A 22,579-nucleotide genomic window follows, 5' to 3' on the forward strand; every position below is an offset into this window, starting at 1 on the left:
GTGCTAATCACCAATGAACTTTAAAAAAAAATTACAAATTTACTTTGTGCTTTTGCATTTTTTAACTGAGTGGAAACACTACTTAAAGTATTCAAGCAAGAGAACTGTCTCCAAATGCTGGATGAAACGCAAAAGGCAGTTCCCGTTCCTCTGAACTCCAAACAGCCCAACCCCCGGGGGTTGTGCTCTGGAGCTTCATTCCACGAAGGTGGCAGAAGTTTGCTTGTGCCTAGCGCTAAGGTCACAGCAGGTCCTGGGCTCCAGGATGCCCATCGGACAGCGTGGGATTCCCTTTGAACAGCGAGATGTGCCGCGGGCCTCAGACCAAGAAGAGCACGGCGATACAGGGTCTCTGTTGCGGGTGTGTGACTTTGAGTCTAAGGTCGAATGCACTGACTCCAGGTCCCCTTGCCTATCACTCCCACCACCCCCTGGGCATCAGATTTATCGGGATCCCAGTAAACCCAGTTATGGGAAGAAGTCCCCGGCTCAGGGCAGCCGGGCCTGGGAGGGCAGGGCAGGCAGGCGGGCAGGTAGGTAGGTAGGTAAGTAAGTAGGTAAGTAGCTAGGTAGGTAGGTAGGTTGGTTGCCACCGCTCGCCTCGCAGAGGCCGTGGCCAGACGCAGCTCCCAGTGGTCCAGAGCCGCTCGCATCCTTTTCTCAGCTGGAACGCCGCGGGGGTAACGGGGCCCCGTCCCTCCTCCGCCCCCGGGGTCCCTGCCCTGCCCTTCCTTGCCCGCCTCCGCTGGCGGGAGCTCTCTCCCGCTGCTCCTTCCTGGTTGCCGGCGGTGCCAAGGCGGGCGGGGCGCGGCTTCGGGCGCACCTCCCGCGCAGGTACCGCGGGACCGCCGCCGGGCTTCCAAGGGGAAGGGGTCAGCAAGGAGCAAGGCTGCCAGCCGCACGGCGCCGACACCGAGCGGGGGCAGCTCCCGGCTCGCCCGCCGGAGGAGGCGCGGCTGTGTGGCGGCGGGAGGGACCCAGGCGCGCTCCTGAACGCGGCGCGGAGGTTCCCTCCTTCCTGCTCCATCCCTGCCTCTCCCCTCACCTGGCCGCCGCTCCCGGTGGGCGCGGGTGCGTGTGCGCGCTGCCCCATCGCACCTGGGCTGCCCCCGCCCCTGCGTGCAGCCCCTGGAGCGCCGCAGCCCAGGAGGACACGCTGGGTGCGTTGTGATTAACTCCTTTTATTTAATTATTACAATTATTATTTTTAGAGGTTTTTCTTTTCTTCTCTCCGGGTGGCTTCGCGGAGGGGAGGGGAGAGGGGCGGCCGGGGCCTCCCCACCGCCGGCGGCTCCGGGCTGTGCCCGCCCCGCACGCCGCGCTCCGCTCCGCCGTGTTTGTTGTTGTTGTGCTCCGGGGAGGGAGGCGGCAGAGCGAGCAGCTCCCCAGGGCGGCGGAGGGCGGGCAGCCTTTCGCCGTGTTTCCCTTCCTCTTGGCCGCGTGAGCCCGCGTCCCGTGCTCCGCGGCGGGGCAGCGCAGGGGCTCGGCGAGGACGTGCGGGACACCTGGGCAGGTGGCGGTAGGTGGCCCCGGCTCCCTCGGGGAGGGATCCCGCCCTTGGGACAGGTGCCCGAGGAGCGGGCGAGCGGTGCTGGGGACGGCGGGGAGGGCAGGCGCTGCTGCCCGGCCCCGCAGGTGTCGGCGAGGGGCGCGGGGCTCCCGCTCCGTCGGGGCGGCCGTGCCTTACATAAGCGGGAGGGAGGACGGGGAGTCCGTGCCGTGCCTTCCGGTTTCACATCGCCGCCGTGCCCGGAGCCTTACACCGACACGGACAGCTTCTCCTTTTTTGTTGTTTTGTTTGGTTCATTTTTTCCCTCCACTTCACGGGACCACAGGCGCTGGCGGAGAGCTGAAGAGCGGGGCAGGCGCTGTCCTCGCCGCTGGCCCCGGCGCGGCTCTTGCAGGGATTTCCCTAAGTTTCCGTGGGGAAGGTGTGCACGGGGCCACGGAGGCTCCGAGGTGCCGCTGGGACGCTCCTGCCAGCGCCCGGGAGCCGGCACCTTCTCCGCCCTGACCCGCTGGGCTCGGCTCGAAGTTGCCGTGCTCCTGATGCGTGCCAGGCTGTGCCAGGGCTGGGCGCTCGCTGGGAGGCTTGGAGGTGTTTGAGGTAACTGTGTCTCCGTGTGGGATGAGCTGCGGCCGTAGCAGAGGCTGTATTTCTAGTGCCTTTGTACGCTTGTGGGGACTTTTGAAAAATCGCTGCGTGATTTGCCTTTGGAAGAATGTAAACATGCAATTTTGTAATTTTAAGTAGGTCCATCTTGATAGTATTTCCTGTGTGCACTGCCTTTGCCCTTAAGTATGTCAGATGCTGTGTTTGAAGTAAAGTTGATTGAGATACTATGAAGACACTGGGAAAATAATGAATTCTTGCAGAGAAACTGAAGTTTCCCCCCTCTTCAGTGGAAGTAGAATTGAGTCTCAGGTGATCAGGAGTGATAACATGTATATTGCACTGGTTTATTTCTATTATATCCACTAGTAATTTTTAACGAGCTGAGACTAATATAATTTTGTTGGTGTGGAGTACTGCCAGTTAACAGATAGAAACAAGTTAACCTGTAGATTGTGGGTGGTTGTGTATAAAGGCTTGAAACGCCTGGCTGAAAGGATGATGAAGTGCTCCCTGTCAGTCAAGGTAAATAATAACATAGTAAGAGAATAGTCTTGCTTTATGTTGATGATTTGATTACTCTTGGCACTCAAGTAGGAAACAGTTCTCTAAAATCTTTAAATAGTCTTAGGGCAGTTAGTAATTACTGGTATAAATTCATCAAAGCTCTTGAGCATCATGGATTGTGGGTTACATTGGCTCTGTCTGTCATGGATTGCATTCTGGATTATTGTAAAGAGCACCAATGGGAGCATTACCAATGCCATACCAGGCTATATCCAAGTTTCTACTGGTAAGAGCCTAGAGAGGACCAGGAAAGGAAAAGCTTGCATTGATGCTTCCCTAGAATATTCTCTCCAGGCAGCTGTAGCTAAACCACTCCCGTGGGTAGAAGTGTCACCTTTGTTCTTGACCAACACAAAGTTTGTTGTTCCTTCTTTGATTCTATACAGTAGTTTTTTTCAGTCTCTGAGGAAACAGGTAACCAGATGAAGCATTCTACAGACATTATTAATCACTGATAAGATGGTCAGAGGGCAAGTTCTTGTTTACAAAGGCCCATGCACAGGAGTTATATTGAGGGATATTAATTTTCCAAGTGCTGTTCATGCATTAGGCTCTGAGATAATACATTTAAAATAAAGCTTGATATTTGTAATGAAAAGAAAAAGGCAAAGCATGGTGTCTTAATGGAATGGCTTCAAATTATTTTTCACTGAGTTGGGAGAAAGCCATGAATACAATGTGTAGTCAGCTTCACTGAATTTGTAAGTAGAGAATTAAGAACAGAAATTGAGTTTATACCATTATGCTGAATAATATTCACAGACTTTCAAAGACCCTGTTCTATCATAATAGTTAATATAAATAATGTAGTGAATGTTACAGTCACTATTGGGGTGATAAATTTCAGCTCACCGCAGGCTCTTAATGATAAAAATTGGAGCATGTTAATTAAAAATAGTTTCATATTTATAATTGTTTAATTTTGTGCATTTATGAAAAATTACATGACAGAATTGTTCTTACATTGGGATTTGTTTCTCATTATGCCAGCTCCCATATGACACCTAGAGCCTTACAACCTTGTTAAAGACAAGCTTGTCAGAATTCTGGAAATAATCAACTCAGAGTATCCTGCACATGCAGGGGAGGATTATAACTGTTTTCAAGTCTTGAGAGCAACCAAGATGACAGTGGTCACCCTCTTAATCAATAGGATAAGTGGGACATGCTTCCAGTTCTTTTCAGTTCTGAAAGTTTGAGAAGATGAGTGTTCGTGGTGTGTTAGATTACATGCGAAGGTCCTTGGAGTGGTACTGGTGGGATGAGGCAGGAGAGCAACCCCAATGAGTGTCCCTGCTGTTGTGTATCCAAAAATTTATTTTTTGTTCTTTTTGTGATGGTTTATTCAGTACTTGATATAAATTACCTATATGGTTGAAATAGCCACTTTAGTTATTTATTCCATCAAATAGGAATAAATTATAAATTTAGGCTCTAATAGCTCTGCTACATGACTTTTGTGACAGAAGAAATGCATTATGAGCTTTTGAGAGAAGGCCGAATAAGTTGAAATATGCATCTCATGCTTACTTGAAGCATTAGTACCAGAAGTCATTCAGTGTTCAAATGCTACTGTTTTCTGTTAGACTCTTACCTGTCAAAAGGGAGAGTTGTGAAAATACATTGGTGCTCATATATTAGAACCTGGGCCGTTTGGCTCAAACTTTTACTTACCAGAACTAAATTAATTTAATTAACATGAGAACATAAAAATTTTTGATGGTCACTATTGTTACTGGACTAATATCAATGAAATCTAGTACTTTTTGGTTAAAACACTTAAAGCATAACTAGTGTTTAATGAGGAGAAGGCTGGAAGGTTTGCAGTCTAAGACTCTTGCATACAGGTTTCAAGTGTAAACTCTGCCACAGATTAAAGGACAGCAGAGACTTCTGGATCGTTGGTAAAGTGCTCTGTTCTGCGGTATTTAACTACCTGAAGATTTTTTCTTTCAGGCAAGATGTCAGGTTGAAACTGTTATCTGTGTTTCCTGAGGTGAGGAATAAAGGACAGCAGTGATGAAGAGCAGCCAGTCAGGAACTGCTGTTTTATATACAGACAGATGATAATCTTTTATAAAACAGTAATTTTTATGGATTCTTTAAAATACCCTATTGAAGACAGAAAGGTGTCCAGAATTGTTAGATGCTTCCAAGAAAAAAAATCAGTGGCAGATAGTAATTTTTGAAGAAGCCTGAATTAATATGTATTATAAAGTTGTCAGCCAATGGAAGAAGAATCAGAAAAAGGGTATATGCTTTAGAGCTTGACTACTCAAATCACTTGTGCAACTGGAATTTCAGACCGATAACTCTAGGCTCCAGTACTTTATTTGCATATTTGTTGTGTTAATATCCATTTTCCAGGGTGTCCAGCCTTCTGCACAGGGTGCTTGTTTTGGAACTAATGAAATAATTGATACAAAATGAACAAGTTTGTCTCTGAAAGACCAATCCAGTTGCTCAAGGCAGAGGCTGGCTGCAGTGGAGATGGCATTGGAGCTGTGTTACTGTAGTCCTTCAGTCCTAGTTGTGGCTCTGGCTGTGTGGGTCATTCTGCAGGCAGGTTGTTCTCAGCCTGAGGAGAGAACCTGTGTGTACTGCATTCAAACTGGAGGAGCAAAATATGCTGCTGCTGACTGAACCCTAAGTTAAGATGCCGCAATTGAAACCCAGTTCTCTAAAGGTTTTGCCAACGTGAGAATTTAGACAAAATAGCTACACTAAGCTGTGGTTGGAAAGAGTTGTACAAAACTTCATTGATGGCTTTGCACTAGGGAGACGGGACGGTGATAGTGCCTAATCTTATGTATTCAGTGGCAGTGAATAAAGGCTTTGTCGCAATCAGTTTTAGATTTTCTTTACTTAATAATTTCATTCAGATGACTATGGATTTTCTGTGTTCATTTCTCTGGTTATTTTCCTGTGTTAGTAGCACATGATGAAATGTCTTCTTCAGTCTAATCACCACTCATACCAAATGTTTTCCTATTTGAATCCTTGTATCACATGCACTTTTTGATACAGTACTAAATAATTTATGATGTTATGTTTATGATTAACAATCTTACTAACTTCTCTAAAGATGAAATTGTACTCATGTTTTCTTGCTTTGCCAGCTGTTTTCAGAGTTTGGTTTTGGGGTTTTTTAAAACTCTTTTTCTAGATATGGCTTTTAAAAACATGTTTTCTAGATGTTCAGGAAACATATCAGTCACATTCATCAATTTTCTATGCCTCATCTTACTTGCGACATTTCCAGAGACTGACCCATCTGTAAAAGGTTGATCATCCTGGCTTTAACTTTTTCTTGTAGAGATTGACACACAGCTTAGTACTATTTTCTTTAAAGGATTCAGGATCTATTATGTACATTTATTAGTAGCTAAAGAATTTCTAAATAGCAGACACTTAAACAGTTTTTGACAACAGTATTCAGATTTTAACATTTTTGGACTTTCATATTCTGAAAGAAGCTTTATGCTTCTCAAAATGTTCTGTTAAAAATAAGAGGAGAACTCTGGTTAATATAGAGTGAGATAATTCCTATGAGGCTTCTTGCATCAGTTGCAGTAACTGTGAAATCCCAGTTCTGTTGCTTGGAATAGCTGTAGATCTTGGACATAACCCAGGAAAGCCCACACAAAAGGCACGTGAGAGAAAAACAAAAAGTAACATGGAGATTTTCAGACTTTTTTTTTCTTCTGTCCCGAAGTGATTTTTAAATAGCTCAGTGAGGAAATTAGTTTCCTAAATATTTAAATAAATATTGCTTTTTATTTTACTTTTTTTTTCCCCTGGAGCTTTTGGAAGCCCTTTCAAAGGGGAGAAACAAGGAAATTAATAAATCTGAAAAGACTGATCAAGTCAGAACTTTTTAAAATAAATATACAATAACTGAAGGTAAAATAGCAGGTGTTATATTAATTTTTCTTAAAATCTGAGAATTTTTTGATCAACGTATCAGCTGTACTAGGTTTGTTTTGCATGTTGGAAGGAAAGATGTTTTTTAAATCTGACTTTTTTTGGATTTTGTTCCAACACTTATAAAATTTCTTAGTGTGTGTAATTGAAATTCTTTTTTTTATTTTTTTTAAACACTTGAGAAGGCTTAAACATTTGGGAATGTTTAAGTTCAGGTCTTTCCAGGTTGGTGAAGTTAACAGCTGTGGGGATCTAGTGTCTAACTCTTATGAAAGTGAAAGGGAAAGCAAAATCAAATACAAACCAAGTTGTATTTCTAAAATAATTCAGGCATGCAGTGTGGTTTTTTATGTTTACCTGGTGCATTATCTTTGGATTCTGCTAAAGAGTTGAAATTGCTGGATCACAAAAAATCCACTGAAAATCTGTTCTTAGATTGCTTCTTACTTGGAAGTCACAAAATTCAGGTAAAATGATGCAGTTGGACAATTCATAGCTATCCTTGGAATTCAGATACTTATAAAAGAGGCTTTTCAGTGTGAGAGTTCTGTACTACCAGACACATATAAAACCATTCTGGCTGCATTTTTGAACTGGTTTTTCTGATTGGTCTTGTGAATACATGAAAGACCATGAAAAATAATGGTTTTATGTGGATTAAGTTAGGTCAGGGACTTTTGTAGTGCAATAACAGCCTGTCATCTCAATGGGCATGTATTTTTCCGTGAAGATTGGACAAGTCCTGAAATACAGCTGTTGTGCTGTCAGTGCCCTGCCAGTTTTTTGGGTTTTTGTTTCTTTTCAGTTATAAATTTGTCTGTGATACTTTTCAGATTAGAAGACAGTTGTATTCTGGTTTTTCAAGGGCCTTCTGGGGGACAGTGTACTGCTGCTTCATCTGTTCAGGGCATGATCTTGCTGAAGGGTGGTATGGTGGTGAAAGGCGGTCATCAGGTTTGTTCATCTTTGGACTTAAGGTGTTAAAACTGCCACAGTAAAATCACAGTTTTAGTAGCCTTGGTGCCCTACGGACAGTTGTCCTGTAATTTTTGTTTATCATTGACTTTCCTAGATTTCCTTGATAGATTTCAGATGGATAAACTGAAGTGAGGTAGGGTGGCTTCAGGTTGGTTGGGTTAAGTGGTAGAGATGGTCTGTCCTGTCCCCTCAGATCTTCATCCTCACCAACCTAACAGTATCACTTTGTATCACTTTCAGTCTATCCGCACAGGTGGCCAAATCTCTCATTCCTCAGGCTGGGTTAGAGTCTTGAAGATAAAGCCTAGATTTTTTAATTTTTTTTTTTTTTAATGCAGCAATTCTCCAGATCCCCGTGAGAGCTGTTACTGTCCTCTGCTCTTCAGACCTGTACTTACACCTGTGTCTTATCAACATATCCCCTAGCTTGTTGCCATTTTATCCTGACTAATGTATGTAATAATGTGTGTATATATTTAAAACTTCTATTGGCTTCCTACAGTACCGACTCCCAGGAAGCATTCCTGCAGTTTGTGACAAATTCCTCAATTACCTAGACTTTCAGTTCATCTCAGAAAAGACTCATCACTTCTGGGGGTGGCAGTTCCATATCATCCACAATACCTCATGGTTAATAGCAAAATATTGCTTTATGCTGTTTTTAAAAGTATTGTAATGCTTTTCAGTTATCCTTCTCCAACCCTGTTTTTCCTGGATGTCAGCATTGCTCTTCTCTTCTAATTCTAAAAGCAAGAGTTCTTAGTGAAACTCTCTTGTCAGATCTTTTTGGTTCTCTGGACAAAAATAGTGTTGAAATATTATCTGACAGAGCTTACAGTGATTAAAATAAAATACTGTACTTGTCCCTTAGAGCATTAAGAAGTTACAGAAGAAATTATGGCAGATTTGTGCATATGCTGGTTTTTGGGTTTTTTTGTGGAGGGTGGCCGTACAAGTTTGTGTCCAGAAAGGACCTGTTATACTGAAAACTATGACAGCAAAGTCTGAAACCAAATGAAAGAAAATAACTGGCCTGTGTTTCCAGTAGTTCTGTGGTATGGGATAAAATACTGATGAAACCATACAGAACACAACTTTGGGGATTGGTGTGTGCCTTGGAGCTTTATCCATAAAGAATGATAGGAATGATTGTAATAGGAAACTTTTGGACCCCTACTGTGTTGCATTTGGAATGTTTTGATAGCTCACACCATTCTAGAGAGATAAAATTGGAGTAAAACTCATAATTCCGTGAATTACTAAAATCCTCTATCAAGTTACAAGTGATTCCATTTTAATTTGTCTCTTCAGTGAAATGGTCACTGAAAAATTGTCAGCAGTTTGATTGCAGGCATTTTCATCTCTACTTTGCTTAGCTTAAAAGAAAAAAACCACAGTGCCTGGAAGGCTGACTAAAGAACAGTGGCAAACTGTTTTGAAAGTGGTTGCTTGTTGTTCTTCCTATATTAAAAAAAATGGTGATATGAGTAGAACCTTTCCACATTTCTTAAGTCAGCCTTGGTGTTATCTCTCCTTTTATTTTTCTGAAAGTGAAAAGAAGATGGAATTTTTTTCATAGCTGTTTTTAGCTTAATATACATGCTCAAATAATCGAGACTGACTTAAAGGAGAGCAATTGCAATTATCTTGTGCTTTGGCTCTTGTTGAGTCTTTTACTATTAGATTCCTTCCTCAGATGTTGGAAGTTACTGAGGGACTTCTCACTGAAGTGCAGAGCTTCTACAAATAGAAACTCCCTGACTTGTATTTTGTGTTATCTTTTATCTGTACTATTACTTTGCCCTGACTTGTTCCTGGAAAAGAGATGCACATGAGTTTCTGCACAGCTTTCACAGTTTCAGCATAGTCTGACTCAGTGTGTTCACCTGGAAGATAGGCAGTAATTTGGCTTTGATTTTGTTCTTCAGAAAGATACTCTTGTCAAATGGGAAATAACCCATAATAGGCTCACGTGGAAAAATAGTTGCTTTAATGGAAATTTTAGTAGGTGCTTCTCAACTGAGTGCAGGGCTGTTGGGGTTGAAAAGCTGATCTTAAACTTTGGCCTGCGTGTAGGGTGGGTTGTGAAATACTCCATTCTTCTCCTCCTCCAGTGGTAAAATATTTTGTGTGTGGTTTCATTATTGGTTTTGGGGTTTTTGTTGGTTGGTTTTTTTTCTCCTCTTAATTCTAACTTCTGAATGCCACAACCTTCTTTATTAATGAATGCACCGTAGGAAGATATTTGGTTCCAAGTGAAGGCTGAAATTATAGCCACAAGTAATATTTTTTTGTGCCCCTGGAAAGAGTGAGAAAGAAGTAATGAAAACTACTTTGCAACATAATTGGCCTTTTATTATAAATGGCTTGCATGTTTTATCCCTGTGAGTAATATTTTGTCCATTAGGCCTTAGCAAGGCCATAAACAGCATACAGCAACAACAAAAGCATGCTCCTTGTCTTAATGGAGTTGTGTGGTGAAGCACTGAGTAGCAGCTATTCAGAATTCTTAACTGCAGTTTATATTCTCCCATTAGGGACTGTGTCTCTTTTCCCCTTACCTAATACATATTTACAACTTCCCAGATCACAGTTGATGTTCTGCCTTCGTGCACCTTGGTGAAAAGCCTGGCCTCATCGTTTTTATAATTTACTTTTGGGTATTGAAAATTTGATACTACGTGCTCCAAAGCTTTCTCCAGGCTGATCAATCCCAGTGTTTTCAGCCTCTCCTCACAGGACATGTGTTCTGGCTGTCTTTGTGGCCTTCCACTGAACTTGTTCCTGTTGACATGTCATAATGTGGATCCAAAAGCAGTACTGGTAGTGCAGACACAGGAGAAGTGGATTGTGCAGGAAGCAGAGCAGTTGCTTCCCTCAATCCACTGGCTGTGCTTCCATTTCCAAAGCCTGGGAAGCTGTTAGCTCTCCTTGCTGCCAGCTGCAGGGCTGATTCATGGCTTGCCAGGACCTCCAGCTTGTTTTCGGGGGAGCTGTTCCCCAGTAAGTTGGTCTTCAGGCTATGCTATCATGACATTTTTGTTGGCCATATCTGAGTTATTCTGAATGGCAACCCTGCCCAGTGTGTCTTCTACACCCATAAATGTAGTGTTTGCAGACTTACTGTGTGCTCTGCCAGGTGACTGTAAAAGAAATTAAACAGGATTGGGTCCCTAACCTATTCACTTTGTCACCACGGGCAGATTGTGAACCATCAAGGGCTGCTGTTTGAGCCTCATGACAGAGATGTTTGGGCTTTTTTATCAGCTGGTAGTTTACCCATCCATGCTGCAACTTGGATCAGGTTAGGTACAAAGCTGCTGCAGGAGAGATTGTTGAGTATTCCTAAAATCAGGGTGGGTGACACCAGTGATGTCTCATCCACAAATCCTGTCATTTTATAACAGAAGGCAATCATATTGTTTAGGCATAACTTAACCTCTGTAAATCCATCCTGGTGATTCCCAATTACCATCTTTTCCTTATTATGCCCAGAAATGACATGCAGGCAGGCATATGTCAGAACGTACTGTGGAAGTAGATTAACAAACAATGAAAGTAGCCTTGGACTGTGCTGTTTTCTTTCCTAGTGATCCCTCAGACTTAATAACTGGTAACCTGTGCATAATCCCTCTCCTGCACTTCTTTTCTGGGTGCCCAGTTGCTGTCCATCTGTAGGTGATGAGTGCATGCTGGTCACAGGATGAAGCACCTGCATCTTTGGGAATGTGGTGATGAATAAGCTGGGACTTCATGTGACCTGGGGGAGCAAGTTTGCTAGGAACAGGATGTCGCTTCTAGAGTGATTCCTGCTCTGTGTGTGTGTGTGTGTGTGTGTGCGCGAGGAATTTACCAGATAAGAAGGTGACAGCAAAAGTGACAGTAAGTTTAATAATTATTTTACCTTGATCTAGTGCATGTTAATGATTATATTGATGATCTGCTTAAAGCCGGTGGGCTTTGCCATGGGTTTTCTTTTGTATTGATCCACTTCCATTATCTTGCCATTAGCTTGACAGTAAAAGTATTGCATATGCAGGTGTCAGGATGTGTGAAAAAAATCTATATTTGCCTTCTGGTATGCATTTAAAGCTTCTTTTTTGGTAGCTGTTTATTTTTTGTTTTGTTACTACTGTTAATCTGCTTTTACAACTTCTCTAATTATGTTGTGGATTTTTTTCTGATAATCACTATTTTGATATTCCCTATCACTCATAATTTTAGGTGGTCTTCAGAAAACATCAGCACCTGTCAAATGCAGTAAGATCCACAGTAAAACTGAGACTTGCTTGATTTGCACACAGTAAGAAGCAAAGAAATTTAACCTGATTGTATGATGCTGAATAGTGACTGCACAATGACTTATTGGGGAATTTGGTGTTCCTCAGAACTTATCATTAGCACCGCTTGCCTTTCTAGTTCAGGTGCTTAATTTTCCAAATTCTGTTACTGATGAACAGTTATTACTCTGTATAGTTCATCGGGTATCAAAATAATTTTGTCACATGATGGTAGTTGCCCTTTAGATGTTAATTTTTATTAACTGCATTATTTTTTAGGACATGAAAAGCCCCTTCAGAGTGAGGTTACAAATATATTTAATAAAACATTTCTAAAGGAGAAGTAGCTGAACTGACTGTAAGACTTAAATGCTACAATTTACAAATGTTCTAGAAACCATCTAATCAACAGTGAATTAATCAGAAATACAGTATTCACAAAATGTTTTGAATGGCAGGTGTAATTAGTTCATTATTTTAATGCTTCCAGTAGTGTTTAATTGCAGTAAGACTTTGATACTTTAAGAAAAAGATTGTAATAGTTGGCAAATCATTGTCAGTATTTTAACTCGACCTTACGTGTATTCCAAAATCATACTGGCATCTTCTAAACAGAAACTGAGAAATGCATGGAGGGGAAAAAGTCAAATGCTAAATGATGAATAGTAAATGGTACCTCTATAGTAAATTTTAGATGTTGAAGTTCTTACTTTTATCTATAATGCCTCTCTCTCTCATATTTTAGGAACTGGTTTTATGCTTTACTTGTGAAGTGTAAAATCACATTTTCTTCATGTTCAGTTTAGTAAATATTTTATTTTTTGAAATAAAAGATTAACATGAAAGTACAGTATTTGTAGAATATTACATTTGGAAAAGGACAAATGATTAAATGTATTTCACAATCAGCTCACTCTGTACTTTAACCTGAGAGGAATAACCAGGGCTTTGGAAAAAGGCAGTTAAGTAATTTCATAATCATTCATGCATTACAGCAATAATACTGGCACACACAAGCATAAAAACTGGTTTTGCAGTGTCTTCCTGATACAAACAGATACAACAATTTTCAATGAGCTTTCTTGTATAAGAAAAGACCACCTAAATAAGTAAGATCAATGAAAGCAAGATTTGAAGACATTAAGGTTTGTTGCCATACTGATTTTAAATATATAATAGATAAAAAAGTTATTCTGTATATGTCTTTTCATGGTACTGAGTAATTTTGGGATTTTTTTTTTAATTGATTGAGGGAGGCGTTGACTTGGAGTAGGTTGACTCAATTCCAGCTTATTTTGTTTGTATAAAAACTCCTGTAGTGTCAGTGAAGTTGCCTGTCATATAACTTATTAAGCATTTTAAGTTTTCTCAATTTAAAGATTGCCGCAAGTCAGAAATGTTTGAAGTTATTCTTATTTGTATTTTGCTGGGAGGCAAGAAATTACAGTTTAGACTGAAGAGAATGCTGAGTAGACTTGTGAGTTTCTGGCCAAGAGAGATCTCCTTCTGCTTGCAAAATCTGTCCTTACAATATAGGATCAGGCAGGTTATGGAGATGGAGCATGAAAAAAACTCTTTTGTGAAAAAATGGTATATTCTGGATTATGTTTGGGAATCAACGATTTTCAATGGGCCGATGGTAAGCAAGTGATGTGTTATGACATGAAAAGAGCAAAATAGTAACCAGTACCAAAATTATGAGGTGCCTTTGTTTCTGCAATGTTGTGACACCTCTTGTTCATCAGCTTGTGCATGTTCCAGTCCCATTGGAGCTGGCATCACTGTGCATCTGATTCTGTTATTCTCTGCTTTCCCCATGTGGCATCTGAGAGATGTTTGTGGTGTGATCTGCAATCCTCCTCCATTTTAGCAGACCACCAATATCTGGTGACATTTTGAGTGCTTTAGGACTGGCTATTTATATTATGTTGTTGGCAAGATACGGGAAACTTCTGTGCATGACTAATTGAATATGAGAGTGAAAAAAAGTGCACTCTGATTTATCCAAACTGATGAAATGTTTACATGCAACTACGTTAAAAAAACCCAAAACAGTTCTGGTGGTAATTGCTTTCCACTTTGCTTAGCTTCAAACATACAGAATCCGGAGTGCTTTTAAACATCTTTGCTAGATGCTGTGAAGGCTGTGGTTTTGGGGGTGGAGCTGTGTTTTTTTCTGAGTGAATATTGTGTGCTTCAAGATAGTAAATGGGGAAAACAGTTGTGGTTTTTTGTTTTGTTTGGGTTTTGTGTTTGTTTTTTTTTTTTTTTCTTCTTTTGTCCCTAGCATTGCTGTATTTTTGTTTTGGAAATTTGCATTAATTTACAGATGCTCAAATACCAAACTGAGAATGGATTTACTAATAGATACTTACCTATAGGCAGTAATGCTTTAGTGTTACTGGATGAACCAAAAGAAGGTAGTGATGAAAACAGTAGCATTAGCTTAGTAAAGGCAGATTTGGTCATTCAGAATTATTTTAAGGTCTTAAAATGCCAAGACTAAATATTAGGCACCACAGTGGACCAATGTTGAAATAAAGAAGGGATTATTCATTTGGGAGTGAAAGACTCTAGGTGTAACATCTCAAACTTATCATAACTGTTAATTTATATAGCTGAATTTCAGTTTAAAATGTATTACAGATCAGCTAAATCCTATTGGTGTAATTTAATTGCTTGTAATTCAATAAAAGCTGGTTTAAGTATGATGCTATGATAAATAAAAGAACCATTGCTTTCACTTGTAGCTAACTCGTGTGAATGTTAAATGACAGGTTATTTTGATGCAGGTATAGTAATTTGTATTAATTATTGTATTTATGCCATGAGTAGTTATTGTTGGAAAGAGCTATAGGTGATTTAAGAGTTGGATGGTAGTAGGTTGGGTGGAGATATGTTTGAGGTAAGAAATAAAGAATTTGGCCAAACCAGCACCTAAGGATTAGGCCAATGACAGGATGCACAAACAAATTGCTGGAAGAGTTAGTTATATAGTTTGTTCTGTGCATATGTGCTACAAAGTTTCAGTCACAGATTGTGGAAATATCATTCAGTATTGCATTTCCATGGAGGAGTGTTTACTGCAGAGTTTTTGAGAAGGGGATTTTAAGGACTCTTTTGGTATACAGTCTTACAGGAATGTTATGAAAAGAGCAGTCAGTTTGTAAATGGTTTGGGAAATAGGGGTGAAAGAGATTTGAAGAGCTTCGTGTGAAACCCCTAGTCCATCTGGTGCTCAGAATCAGATATCTCAGAGTATCACCCAATGTAGCCAGTGAGCAAAGGCTTCTGAAAGCCAGTATCCATCCAAGCAAAGTGTGTTTCACTGCTGTTTTGGTTCCCAAAGCTGCGGAGGGCAGAGGTTGGCTTTGTGTGTGTCTCACAAATGTTTCCTGAGGGCCACTGCTCACAAACTGCAGAAGAGCTGGTTAGCCGAGACCCTGCTGTGCTGTGGTTGGGATGGAGATCAGCTCCAGCTCTTTCCCCAAGGGTTCAGACCTGTGTTTCCTGCTGCAAGGAGCAGGCTGCCAAGCTAGAGGCTCTTGAGCAGGAGTCATGTTCCCTTTCTTCAGTAAATGCATGCCTTGGTGCAGAGGGGGTTACAGCTCTCTATACTTACCCTGATCACTTACAGGACAAAGTGGATGAGCTCAGAGTGGGGAATAAAGTCTGTCTGTCTCGCATCCTACATGCCAGTGAAATCCAGCTGGCTAAAATCTATCCTATTTCATTTCTGTTCCCCCTTTCCAGAGTAGTGCTGGTTTTGTGATTTTGTTTTGTTTGGGGCTTTGATTATTTTATCCTGTTTTACAATCTGTTGTCACTGCATGAATAGATGCAGAAAAAGGTAGGCCCTCTCTGCCCCCCACTCCTCCTACTTCCCACCCGAGTGCTCCAGATACACTGTTCAGAAATATGGATTGAAATATTCCCAGGCCAGAGGAGTGCCCTGTGTCATTTGGGGCTGTCCTGCCATGGTAAGAACCACACCATTCATCCAGTCCCTGAAATACAGTGGTCAGACTCTTGCTTTCTGTCTTGCAACACTACAAGGTGTTCTACTCTCCTCTGGTTCTCCCAGAGCCCTTCTCTCCTGATGTTTAGAAATATTCTGACTTCCAGTTTAGACTTATGTGTGGGCAGTGTGTATTTTCTCTTCCTCCAATGCTCAATTTAGCTTTGCTTTACTTAGGCTTGACATGTTCTGAGCTTTTAGCCTTATCTCTGCCTAATAGGTTCCTATTGCACCCCTCATCTTTGCATCTGTTCTAGTAAAAAATTCATGTTGTTAGATACGGCTGACCAGAACTGTACCTTGGATTCAGCTGATGTTATGCTAGTGGCTTCTGTGATGACTTTAATTCTTCCCTGTTTTAGCTGGAAATATTCCTTCATGTTACAATGTAGGTCTGTTTGTCTGTCTTTTTTTTAAAAATCTATTTTCCCCTTGCCAGATCACACTGGTGACTCACAGTTATCCTGTGATCAAGCCAGACTGATCTTTCCCTTCAGTATCGTCTAAGGCGATCCCTGGTTTCCCACATCCTGTGTGAGTGTGCTAATCACAAGCTTATTATCTCATAGTATAGGTGACCTTCTGCTATAGCTGCTTAGGAAAAAAAAGAGGCAGGGAGTGGGTTGTTGCAGTGGTTTCCACTCTGTCTTGTGATAATCTTGAGCTTGATAGTTCACATTTTCTTTGTTTGAGACAAAGTTGGCTGAAAGAAGACCTAGGATGTCAGAGAAATAACCTCATTGTATATTGATGGGGTTCTGGTGTAAAATCATGTGAAGCTTCTTGGCTGTGTCATCGCAGCTGGAGTGTTATTTTGAATGACTGATAGCAGAACTTGAAAGCCATGGAGCACTTGTAAAATAAGAAAGGAGGTGTGTGTTTTGAGTACAAACCCTGGCATTATGAGTAGCTGAGAACGGGTTTTCAGAATTACAACTCTGGATTTAATTTCCTAATGTCTGCCAAAGCTTCTCAAGTGGGCTGTAAGTATTTTTTTTAATGTGTTGTCCTTAACTTATCTCTGCCTTTGCTCTATATCTGTAATATGGGAGAAAGGTTTACCTTCTGGTCATGTGTTTTGTCTACTGATGTTGCAAGACCTTTAGGGAAGGAACTTCCTTGCTATCTCTGCATAATGTCTCGAGAACCCCTCTTGGCTGAAGGCTGTGGACCCTATCACAGATGATGGCATTTGCAACATTTTCTTTTTTAAAAAATATTTAGTTAACAATAAAATAGTTTACAAGTGCAACTTGTTCAAGAACAAGATATTCTTGTGATGGGTGCTGCAAATATATCTACAAGCTTGCTTTTAATCATATAGTGGATTTGCGATATATTTTGGTAATTATGATTGAAAGTGAATACACTGCTAGTCTTCTTATTGCAACATTTATTTTCTCACTCCAGTATTTTGATATGTTGCTGGATTTTGTTATATTTTTCTTTTGTACACTGATAAATAGTGAACTGCATTTGAAAACCATGCTGAAAAAATGAGTGTTTGGCCTGTCACATGCTTTTGTCTTCCTTTTAATGTGGAATAAACAATCTGGTTTTCTTTTTAATGAAAGAAGGGAGGATAATGGTCTTGTGTACATTTAGAACATTCTCATGTTCAAATGGAAATTTTCCCCTGGGTCTATCATTGTTCTCTTTAGTAGTTATTCAGTAATGACTGTTTCTATATTGGCTTTGAATGTACCTAATAAAGATTGGGAAAACAACATTAGCACATGACATTTATGACTTACATAAAATGAGACAACATTCAAGTACGAGCCACGAGTTCTTGAAAGCATATTTAAAGAAGCACACTAGTACAATAATTATGTCAGGGTGATGTTCCTCATGCAGATTTCAGCTGCTGTTACTCATTAATTATTTAAAATTCCAAGTGCAACAACTCACAGCTTAGTGACTGTAACCTGCTGAGCCTCTGACCTAAACTATTAAAGCCAAAACATCTGGATTAAAATGCCATTTGAAAATAAGATAAATTGATTATTTATTTCTCAGCTATGCAATGATGATTTGCAAAAAATTAATTTTGCTTTCTATTCTCAGAAAGGAAAGTAAATCAGTGTGTCATTACCAGAGAAAATCCCAAACTGGGGTCAAAGTGTGTGTGTTTGTAGATAATCATTTATGAGCCCAGAAAAATTGCTTCTTTACAGCTGAGTTACTTTGTTCTTAAATATATTTACTGGAATTTCAGAGAAGAGGAGCATATAAATCTTTGCATAAGCTTCATCAGGTGTCATTTGCAACTTGCATATCAAACCGTTTCTGACTGGAGAACTGTCTTGTTTGTGTTAATGGACTCTGGATAATGGTGACCTTTTAGGAGGCTGCCGCATGAATTTTGAACATTCTTGCATGTCTTCAGCATGCTTACAAATTAAAATACTAGGGATTGAGTCTTCATCAAATTACTTTAAAAAACACTTTAGGATCATGATTTCATGTATGAATGCTCATACAATTTGGCCAGGCAAAAGAAGGCAAAAAGAAGTGAGAAACACAATGCACAAGAAGAGAGAAATACAAGCACAGAGTTAAGGATGCATTTTTTCTGTCTCAGAGAAGAAACATTGGGTTTTGTGCCTCTTTGGCAGTGTGTTTATGGGAAGGAAGGAAGGAACATGACTGTAGAGAAGTAGATTGGGCCAAAGGGAGTCAACTTGGAGTATGGTGAAAGTCAGACCCTTTCGCAATATCAGTATTTATGCCAAATGTTACAGAGGAGAATCTGCAGGAAATCCATCCTGTTGGTTGATATGTTTGCAGTATAGGTAACATATATGAAGTCAGAAGAGAGAGAGAAAGATCAGGGAGGGAGACTTTTTTTTCCCCTTTTAATTGAGAAGGATCTAGTGATTCAGTGTTATCTCACAGCACAGTTAATGCTGTCTGAAGGGGGTGAATCATCTCCTTGTCCCATCTGTCAGTCTGTTGAATATGAGAAGAGCAGGAATACAGTGCCTTTAATTCATGTGTGTTTAGAACTGCAGGTGTGCATTTTGTAGTCAGTCTCCACAAAGTGTTAATGAAATACTGATCATCAAAGTGCCTGTGTTCTCTGGGAAGCTTAGGTAACCTACCTCGCTTTGAAAGGGAGAATATACCGCTCAGTATTTGGAGAGGGCTGGTTTTTCTAAGCAGAGAACGGGAAAAAAAAGTGAGTTATCGAATATATCTTGGTTTTATTCTCTAGGCAATTTTGAATTTTTATCTGAAGAGAGGTGCTAGGTCTTGTCTGTTTTCAGAATACCTTAATCTCAGAAACTGAAAGTCTTCAAGTAACAATTATAATTTTCGGTATAATTTCTCAGTTGCTTTTTTTTTTTCCCTCTGGTACTGTTAAGACTGTTACTTTGGCCTGAAGTTCTCCATGATTTTAATATGAATTTTGCTCTTTCTTTCATTCTTCTGTTTAATACTGCACTTGGGGTATATAGTCTTGTGTGGTGTTTCCTATTTTTCAAAACTACTTAAGAATCTAGGACAAATGTCTTACTTTCAGTTATTGAATCACTGAGGCCGAATGTTGAGGTTCACAGCTGTGGAGGTGTATTTGTAAAGGAAGTATGGTACTTTAGAAACCATGATGGTGGAAAGCACTGTTCTTAGGAGTATACTGCATATCTTACAAATACATTAAATGAGGCTATAATATGTCTCTATTCTTTCTCTGTCCCATTTATTTCTTTTTTTTCCCTTTTTTCATAAGATAATGCTGTAGTATCAAATTATTTTGTCTCTGGAGCACATAGGTGCTGAAAAAAAAATCGATGAGTATGTGTCTGATCCTTTTCAGAAACCTGGGTAAAATTGGTCCTAGCTCCAAGGTGTTGTATACCATGCAGACCTAAACCTGTATGAAAAAGAAAATAACAGCACCTAGCCTATTTTGTTGTGGTGTTGTGCATAAAAGACAGCATGTAGCAAGTGGACCTGTTCATGTTAGTGACTGAGATAAAAACAGACAAATCAGTCATAGCTTCGTAGGAGGGCACCGTTTTCCTTTTGATACACACGTTCAAGGGAGGTGTATGTGTGGCCCTCTCTGTTCCCTAGACTGGGAATAGCTGAGAGGCACAAGGATCTCAGCAGAGTCACAGAGTACTTACAAGGAAATCCACATTTAGTCAAAACCCAGATGTAGGTACAGTGGTAGAAGCGCAGCAAGCAGAAGGGACGGAGCTCAAACGTGCTGGGTGCATCTGTACCTTGCCCCAGGCCTTTGGGGTCCTACCTGGCTATTCCTCAGATGCACTGGAGGTGATAAGGAAATTTCCTTATGACCCTGCAGGTGGATTGGCACAGAGTTCACAGGGCTTTGCTAATCTTAGTGTTTTGAAGACAAACAATAAACATGTGGCTAATGCCAAATGACTGTGGTCATCGATGATTTCTGTTTGCGTAAAGGAGTGTAGCTACCAGCATGTGCTACATGACCTTAGGGGAGCATTTTTTCATTTGGGAAACAGAAGAGCCCTGTTGAGAAATTTTCTTTTTCTTAATGGACAGGGTGGATGCTGCTGTAGCAAGGAGAGTGGAGTGGGTTGAAGGAAGAAAGGAGAGACAAGGAAGAAAAACCAGTGCTACAGAAAATAATTGTGGTTTAGCAATTTCATTGTAATCTCACTGTTGTCTAGGGTGAAGTTTGAACTATGCTCAGTGTGCTGAGGTGAGATTCCTGGAAATCACATACTTTTGTAAAAAATAATGTACAATATCCTTCTTGTTAGCAATAGAAGAAAATGGTAATCAAAACAGTCAGGAAACATCTTAAATCTTGGGTCCTGCTTACCCTATGGCAATTTTAGGAAATACTTTGCAACAAGGTTTTTTCACAGAATATATTCTCGCTCGCTGTTGTAGCCTTTCTCATGTGCCATAGTGTTGCAGAAAATTTTAGAGAAAATGAGATAATTTTGGTGTCCTTTGCAATGATACATAAAGTGTGTATAAATTACTGAGCAACTGTGCTAGCACTGGGGAATATTTTCTTGGGTAAAAGTGTTTCAGGACATGGCCAGTCTCTCAGAGGAGTGGTTCTCTAGGCCTAGTGTCCTTGCTAAGGTACATGGACTTATCTGTAAACATCAAAATTGCTGTAATATCTAGATAGGTCAGGACTGCAATATGTAAGACACTGCACAAGCATGATTAAATACATCTGTAAGTAGTAAACTCCTGTTGACTTCTCTGATTTATAGCTATGGTCACTACTGAAATCTTGGTTTTGATAATTCATGATGGAAATATGTCTGGAATAATGTGTTTTCCTTTCAGAGAAATATAATTGTGGCAGTCAAAAGTGAAATAAAGTTTGATTTAGGAAGTATTGCACTCTTTCACAATAATGAAAAATTATGCGTTAAATCTCAATGAACTTGTAAGGGATTTAAGGCACTATATTTTCTGAAATGATTTAACAGTTGAGTTAAGAGGGTGGGATTCCTGTGGAGCAGTTTGTCCATGAGGCAGGTTACTTCAGTTACGTGCTTGCTCACATCTGTCTGTGAAGCGTCTGACTGTGGCTGCTGAGGGATTTAGCTGCAGGTCACTCATTCGTGCCTGCTGGAGGTTTTCTTCCTTGGTGAGTTGAAATATTTGGCTACCACGATGAGGGAATTCTGAAGAAACAGATGAGGCATGCCCAGTGCCTCAGTCTTGTTTTGAAAGAAGATGAAGTGAAAGGCTTCCTTGGAAAGATGTGTATCACACTGAGAGCCTGAAAAAACCACTCAGAGATTTCCATCTAGCTGGCAGCCACTGCTGTGCAATGTGTCAGCTTGCTTCCCAGGAAGCTGTGTAACCAGGACCTGACACTACCACAAACAAAAAACAAACACACGCAAAAAAACCCCAAAAAACCGAAAACAAAAAAAAAAAAAAAAAACAAACAAACCCAACAACAAAAAATACCACAAGACCTTGGATAAGTTTGTAATTAAGAGTTTACATTAGGAGTCTACCAGAATTAAAGAGAACTTGAACATTTCTTAAAAGAAATTGCATTTTTTTTCTGATAAATCTGTATATAGTAGTTAAATGTCATATTTACCTGTGTAAGAATAGTTAAGAATTTAGCAGGAAGTTTGAAGTAGATTCCCTCAAATACTTTTATATTCTTTGGTTACCCTTCCCATGTGTGAGTAAGGCTAGGAGCACTTGTAGCTCTGCACGATTACCCAACATCAGTCTGTGATGAATACATATTCCTAGACAAGGTAGTAATTATGTTCTGATACCTGTAAATATGTAAGTCCTTGCATACCTTTATTATTACGTGTAGTTCTGTTGAGTCATAATTAACGTGTGGGAAGAGGTAAGATTATATTTTAAAATCCATTTTCAGCATTGTGTGATACACATTCAGTAGTTTATGCTTTTTAATTTGAAGTAACCATTAATGTTCAATAAAAGTGCTCCATATGGATTGGCTTATAGACTGTTTTGACTCCTCAATTACAATATCACTTATTTAAATCTGATGACTACATGGGTGAACTTTTTTCAACTCCTGTGAGTAAGAAAATTATATTTTGCAGTTAAAACTGCATAACCTGCAGAAAGTAATGCCATTGCATTTCTTGTTACATTTCAGAAGGTTTGGAGAAGTGTTTTTCTACCTTTCAGTGAAACTTCTAAATCGTGAACTTCTTTATAGGGCAGTGGGTGTGTATG

At 40.3% G+C, this 22,579-nt stretch overlaps 1 protein-coding gene across 7 annotated transcripts in view; it reads left to right on the forward strand.

Moving 5' to 3' along the window:
• Nucleotides 1–1,026: 1,026 nt before the first annotated feature.
• The window catches only part of MBP (myelin basic protein), a 109,502-nt gene continuing 87,949 nt past the window's right edge, over nt 1,027–22,579 (forward strand). For 2 of the 7 annotated variants that reach the window (XM_064431850.1, XM_064431858.1), the window contains exon 1: nt 1,364–1,519. The gene's annotated coding sequence lies outside the window, so the exon portion shown is untranslated. Of the gene's footprint in view, nt 1,161–1,357; nt 1,520–22,579 lie in introns of those variants that run through there. The other 5 variants (XM_064431851.1, XM_064431864.1, XM_064431855.1 and 2 more) reach the window with 5 other exon arrangements.

This window comes from Passer domesticus, chromosome 1 (genome assembly GCF_036417665.1).
Source record: "Passer domesticus isolate bPasDom1 chromosome 1, bPasDom1.hap1, whole genome shotgun sequence".
Lineage (NCBI taxonomy): Eukaryota > Metazoa > Chordata > Aves > Passeriformes > Passeridae > Passer > Passer domesticus.